Source organism: Callithrix jacchus, chromosome 7 (genome assembly GCF_049354715.1).
Source record: "Callithrix jacchus isolate 240 chromosome 7, calJac240_pri, whole genome shotgun sequence".
NCBI lineage: Eukaryota > Metazoa > Chordata > Mammalia > Primates > Cebidae > Callithrix > Callithrix jacchus.
Genome location: NC_133508.1, coordinates 77,896,501 through 77,903,457, shown reverse-complemented (window position 1 = coordinate 77,903,457; position 6,957 = coordinate 77,896,501). Strand labels below are relative to the sequence as shown.

At 47.0% G+C, this 6,957-nt stretch overlaps 1 pseudogene; it reads right to left on the bottom strand.

Annotated features, from left to right (window-relative positions):
• Nucleotides 1-2,081: 2,081 nt before the first annotated feature.
• Nucleotides 2,082-4,977, bottom strand: LOC118143233 (ATP synthase F(0) complex subunit g, mitochondrial pseudogene; annotated as a pseudogene).
• Nucleotides 4,978-6,957: the final 1,980 nt, after the last annotated feature.

The following is a 6,957-nucleotide window of genomic DNA, read 5'->3' as shown; positions in this document are numbered from 1 at the left end:
GGCAGTGAGGAAGGGCAGGCTTAGGGGGTACAGCCTAAAATTGGGTTCCCATGTAACTCTCTGCACATTGTCTGTCTTCACAGACAGCAGCTGCCTCCTGAGGCAGGGTCTCAATTCAGCTGGGAGTCTTTGGATGAGATATCTCAGAACAAGGAGCCAACCTGGGTGATCTGTTTGCCAAACTAGAATCGCTAAGCAAGCTGGACACACAGATATGTCCCGGGTAGGAACAGCTGCTATGTATGGTTGGTGGGAATGTAAATTAGTTCCACCATTGTGGAATACGGTGTGGCAATTCCTCCAAGATCTAGGACCAGAAATACCACTTGACCCAACAATCCCATTATGGGATATATATACCCAAAGGAATAGCAATCATTCTATTACAAGGATACATGCACACATGTGTTCATTGCATCACTATTTACAACAGCAAAGACATACAATCAACCCAAATGCCCATCCGTGAAAGACTGGATAAAGAAAATGTGGCACATATATACCATGGAATACTATGCAGTCATAAAAAAGAATGAGATCATGTCCTTGGGAGGGACATGGATGAAGCCAGAAGGCATTATCCTCAGCAAACTAATGCAGGAACAGAAAACCAAACACCGCACGTTTTCACTTATAAGTGGGAGCTGAACAATGAGAACACATGAACACGGGGAGGGAAACATCACACACTGGGGTCTGTCAGGAGTGGGCTGGAGGGAGGGAGATCATCAGGAAGAATAGCTAATGCAGGCTGGGTTAACACCTAGATAGGTGCAGCAGACCACCATGCCACATGTTTACCTTTGTAGCAAACCTGCGCATACTGCCCACGTACCCAGAGCCAAAAAATAAAATAAAACAGAACCTGGAAAATAAAAGAGAATAGTTGATTTAATTTACCAATTTAGATAGTTGAAAAACCAAAGGTCATAGAAGGAACCAGTGCTTGTCAAGTGCCAGAACTTCTGTTTCCCTCTTTTCATTTGTGAAATGGGGATGACGATCAGATAATGCCAACCTCTCCAGACTGATTAAGGATCAAGTGAGAGCCATGGAATCACTTAGCATGGAGGCTACATTGTATAAGCCCTTGAGAAATATTAGCCCATATTATTATAAGGTATGAGGCAGAGGGGAGGGGTGGTTACTGAGGCAGAGATCACAAGAAGGATGGATGCTTCAGAGGAAGATGATGGATTCAGTTTGGGGGAACTGAGTTTATGTGCCAGTGGGTCATCCAAGGAAGATGTCCATCTGGCGGGCAGTTGATATGGTGGTTGGTGGTCATGAGGCCACAGTCTGGAACTCTGGACAAAGGTCTGAACAGGAGATGTAAATTTGAGAATCCTTGGCACAGAGGTGGTGAAACCGTGGCTGGTGGGGGGTGAAGACCCCAGGGGTGATACTGGAGCAGAATATGAAAAGAACAGAGAGCCAAAGGGGGCTGCTGAAGAACACCCAGATGTTGGGGGAGCAGAGCCAGGGCACACTGGAAGCTTCTAGGAAGGAGCAACCAGTGAGCTCAGAAAGGGTGAACTCATGGGAACCAGGAGAAGAGAGTGGCTGAAGAAGAAGGAACTGGTAAATAGCACGTATGTCATGGACAGGTCAAGAAATCAAAGGCCTAAAAGCACGTGTTATAGTACATGCTTTCTCAGGCCAGTGCAGGCCATAAAGTGACTGCCCTGAGTGTATACTACCAGCTCCCAGCCAAGGGAGGCCAACCTGTAAAGCTCACGTAAGAACTGTGAGTCAGCCAGGGGCCTCCAAATGGAACCTGACGGCTCTTGAGAGGCAATGTAGAGGAGGAGAGGGACTCAACCCCTCTGCATGAGATCATGAAACCCCGGCAGGCCTCTAAACAGCTCTGAGACAGTTTCCTCATCTGCAAAAAGGAGATAATACCCAAACCTTATATCAGGGTTGTATAAGAATTGGATGACATCATAAGATACCCAGTATACAATGGGCACTCAAAGGTTAGTGCTCCCCAGCATTTTAATATAAAAATGTGGATCCTCATGATGGCCCTGAATTACTAAGAAAAGGAGAGTAATTGACATTCAGTTTAATTGCCCTCCTTTTGGAAATACAGGGAAGAGTGTAATGTACTTTAGAAAGATTCACAGTAGAAGTCATGTCTGTCTTCTTTTCTTTTTTTTTTTTAACACATCTTATTTTATTCAGGTAGCAGTCTGATCACACATGGGCCAACAATACTCAAATAATAACTCAAATATAACCAGATGTTAAAGATTGGTCTTCAAACACCATAGCCAGTGATGCCACACTTGTTTATGATCTCTCCGCCATAAACCACATCAACACCTCAGTGGTCACCAAACCATTCAGTACAACTTCCTTAACTGTGAGTTGTTTGAAGCTACCATTCTGAGCACTATTGACTATTTCTTTCAGGTTCTGGATAGCTCTACGGATCTCAGCAGGGGTGGGAGGAATCAGCTCAACCTTGGCATAGTACCAAAATGTGACCAACTGAGGCTTCGAATAAGTCACAGCAGTGTTCACCAGCGCCAGGGTCTTCTCCACAAGGTTACAGACAAATTGGGCCATGGTTCTGGGATGGAAAGTCTGTCACCCCGAACGGCTGGCTGAATGTCCTGTCTTATTTTCGAAGACGGTTGGTCTTGGTAATGGGGTACCCCCGGCATGACCACCAAGCTCCCCTTCAGCACCATGATTCAGTGGCTTTTCCTAGAAGGAAGTGGGCATCTGCATATTTGCTCCCTGCTCAGAAGTCATGGGGAGCTTTCCTGGCTAGTCTAGAAAGACCCAGGTGGCTGGGGAATGAGAGGAAAGCCACGCAGAGCTCACAGAGGAGCCCCAGTGAGGGTTCAGTTTAGGTAAGTAAGGTTAAGTTGTTCTTAAAATGACTTGTAAGGATTCAGTCACAGTTAACATTTACTCCAAGTGCTGAGCGAGGCACGGTCACATATCACATATCACACAGTCTCAGTTGTCACTGCCACCAGCCTCAGGAGGAAGATGGAATTCTCCTCTCTCTTACACATGGACACTGGGATTCTGTCAAGTGAAGTGATTTTCTCAAAGTCACACAGGTGGCTCTTGGACTGGAAGGAGTGTCTGTGGTCAGGAAGGAAAAGTCACCTGGATTAGCGGAGTTGGGGAGGAAGACAATGAGGGAGGAAGCTGTGGGCAATGTGATGTCTGGGTTTCACTCCAATACATCCTAACAGAACAGTACCAGGTGCAGGGAGAGGCTGGGACCACTCTGCAAATGACAGACCAGACACCTGGGCAGGCAGAGGTGTTTCCATGTAGCAGGGGCCCGCCACCTGCAGACACGCATCAAAGCTCTGCCATCATTGTCCTTAGTCTGTGACTTAGGGAAGAGTCACAACAAAGAAGGGAGAAGGGGAGAGGAAGAAGAGTCAAGGTGCTTCCAGGCTTGGGTACTGGGTAAGTAGTGTGCCATTATCAGAGACAGGAAGCAGGAGAGAAGTAAGTTTGAAGAAGACATACTTTAGGGCTCCAGGTTTGAGGGCTGCATGCCTGCAACTGAGCCCCACTGGTATCCATGGTGGCCAGGAGGGCAGAAGCAATCAACACACCAGCTGTGATTAACCAGGGGTCAAGTGTGAATGAAGCAGAGAGAAGAAAACCTACAACATTGGACTTTTCATGGAATATGTAACACAGCACATGGGGAGCACCCCAGGGAGTTCCCAGCACCGAGCAGGTGCTGCTCTCTTCTTCTCACCTCGTGCTTGTCAGATGAGGATGCTGAGGCCTGGAAAGGAAGAGTGACATCACATAGATAGTGAACTAATGGAACCAAGACTGGGATCCTGACTGCCTACCACCCAGAGGCCCCAACTCTTAGGCACTTGACGACCCCTTCCTGCTGAACCAGGATGATGTGTCAGCCACAACACCACAGCAATCCTGATCATGTTAACAAAGGTAGAGTCTGGACTGCACTGCCCAGCACTGTAGCCATGAGTTCTGTTGTTCCTGAGCACTTGAAACATGGCTAGTCCAAATGAGATGTGCTGTTGAGTATAAAAACACACCGGATTTAAACATATCATATGAAAAAAAGTTTCAAGTATCTCATTAATGATTTTTGATACTGATTACATGCTGAAATAATATTTTGACTACATTGGGTTAAATAAAAATATTTTTAAGTTAATGTTAACTATTTCTTTTTACTTTTTTAAAAAGATAGATGCTTATTTAGTATTTATTTACTTATTGAGATGGGATCTCACCCTGTTGCCCAGCCTGGAGTGCAGTGGCACAATCATAGCTCACTGCAGCCTTGAACTACTGGGCTCCAACAGTCCTCCCACCCCAGCCTCCCAAAGCACTGGGATTATAGGTGCATGCCACCATGCCCAGCTCCTTTTATTGAGGCAGCCACTAGGAATTTAAAATTATACATGTGGCTCACATTATATTATCATTGGACAGCACATTATCATTGGTCTTGATGTTGTAGAAGATGGGGCTGCCGTATCCTATTCAGAGGACTGAGCTGAATTCTAGGCTGCAATTTCAGGAGACACGTAGGCAAAGAGGAGTCGATTCAGAGCATGAGGAGGGTGGGGAAGGGACTTGGAATGAGGTCACAGCACTGTACAACTCCAAGGGTACCACTGATGGTATGGTCCAGTGAGCATCCAAGCTTATCTCATGTAAGGGGCAGTTGAAGAAACTGGACATGTTCCACTTGGATGGAAGGCTTGGAGAGGAGATGTGATCACTGTCTTCAAATAGCACAGGATCGTCATGGGATGCTGGGGGCAGATGGGTTCTGTGCGGCTTCAAAGAGGAGAGCTGAGTTTCAAGGGAGAGCTCCAGGGAGCAGAATTCCATGCTAGGGAAGGCCCAGGGCCTTTCAAAGCCAGGCTGTGCTTCCTTTTCTGGGGGCATGGAGAGTGAATGACACCTGGAGCCCTTTGGTGGATTTGCCTTGGGAGGGGTGAAGCACAGAAGAAAGAAATGTGTTAGTTTATCAGCAGTGGAAAAGGGCCTCACATCTTAAGCCTCTGGAGCACCTTTGGGCTGGATGACTGCCCCAAGCAGGCCAAAACAGAGGGGCTCTCTGAGGTTTCAGCCTAATAATAACACTACAGAACTGCTTATTGAGCATGTAGTACATACCAGGGGACTTTACTGTGTCTCTCACCTACCCGGAGGAAGTGGGTACTATTTACCAATTATCAAGTGGATAAGGAAACTGAGGCTCAGAGAGAAGGAATGCTTTATCCCAGGTTACACAGCCAGGATGAGCTGAGATTTGAACCCAGTCTGACTGATCTCAGGGCCCAAAGGCATGGGGTGGCCTCCTCAGGGAGCCTGGAGGGGCAGGGGCCAGCCAGAGCCCTGGGAAGCTGGGTTGGTTCTTCATGGGAAGCCAGGGCCCCACTGGGCTCTCCAATTAGCAAGAGCAGAGAAATCAGAGGCAGCAACAAGCTCTGCTAATGAGCTGCCACATTAAACAATGAGTCACACTTCCATACGGTGCCGCTCCAGCCCTAACCCGGAACAAACAAGCTGTGAGAAACAGTTTACAAAACAGCGAGGTGTGACTGTCTCCCTGCTGCCGCCTGCCGCTGCTGCCACCACCACAGCACTGCAGCCACCACCGTGCCCGCCGCCCACGGGCGCACACAGGTGCAAGGGGCAGGCCCGGGAGGGGGCTAAAGAGCCAGACCTGGTTTCTGGGCTCAGGAGGAGTCTCCTTCTTTGAAAGTGACCCGGGGACAGTCCCTGAGCTCCAGCTTCCACTGCACTCTACCCATTTCCTGAGATGCAGGGGTTCTGTCATTTGGTCACTCTGTGACCTAGGGCAAATGACTTAATCTCTCAGGGTCTCAGTTTTCTTATTTGTATTGCAGGGATAATAATATCTAGCTCATTATTTAATTGTGAAGGCTAAATGTTGTCATCACATAAACTGCCTATCACAGAGCCTGGCATAGACCCCTTCCTCCCCCTTGCATCCTTCCCTTCCCCTGTAGAGGGACTGCAGCTCTGAGCTAGTCTTGTAGAAATCCCTCATTAATGGTGCCTGCCTTCCTTTTCCTGACCTATATTGCATTTATTTGTGTCCCTGGATTACCCCCAACTAAAATATGGAATCCTGTGAGCAGGGACTTGTCTTACTCATTTCCCTACTCTCAGGCCCAGCACAGGAGGTGGCAGGGTGCAGTGGGAGCAGCAATAGGCATTAGGGACAACAACTGTGAGTTCAGATCGCTCCTCTGGCAGTTATCTGTGGGATCCTGAGCAGCTATGATAAGAGCCATTTATGGAACACTTCCCTGTCCCAGACCCAAATGCTTCATGTGTTCTATCCCATTTAATCCAAAGAGGAGTGTTACTGTCCCCTCTCACCAACGAGGAAATGGGCTTTCAGAGCAGTCAGGTAACATGGTGTGATGTCTTTGCAATGTGTCAACTAGGCTCAGCTGAACCACGTTTCCCAGAATTCCCTTTCCTGTATGTTTCAGGTTAGAATCCCCTAGTGGCTCTGTTTCTCTAATTGAAACCCAACTGATTCAGATGGCCAACTTTCCAGAGTAAGTTAGTGATGGAGCTGGAGTTCAAAATGGGTGTTCCTATCACAGCACTGAAGATTGTTAACTACTCACTCTGATAATAATAGCTAATACATGGTCATTATGAACTAGTTATATGTTTACTCATTTATAATTCCCCCAACAATCTATAGGTCATTTCTATCATTAGCATCTCAATTCTTACAGGTGAGGAAACTGTGGCACAGAACGGTTAACATGTACAAGGTCATATAACTAAGAAGTGGGAAATCTGAGAATCAAACCCAGATTGATTGGCTACACATCTATCTTTTTATCCATTACATTCTTCTACCTCTTCAACTCTAGTATACTACAACTCAATCCCTAAAACTAAACTTTCCTCGTCTATAAAATGGGAATAATC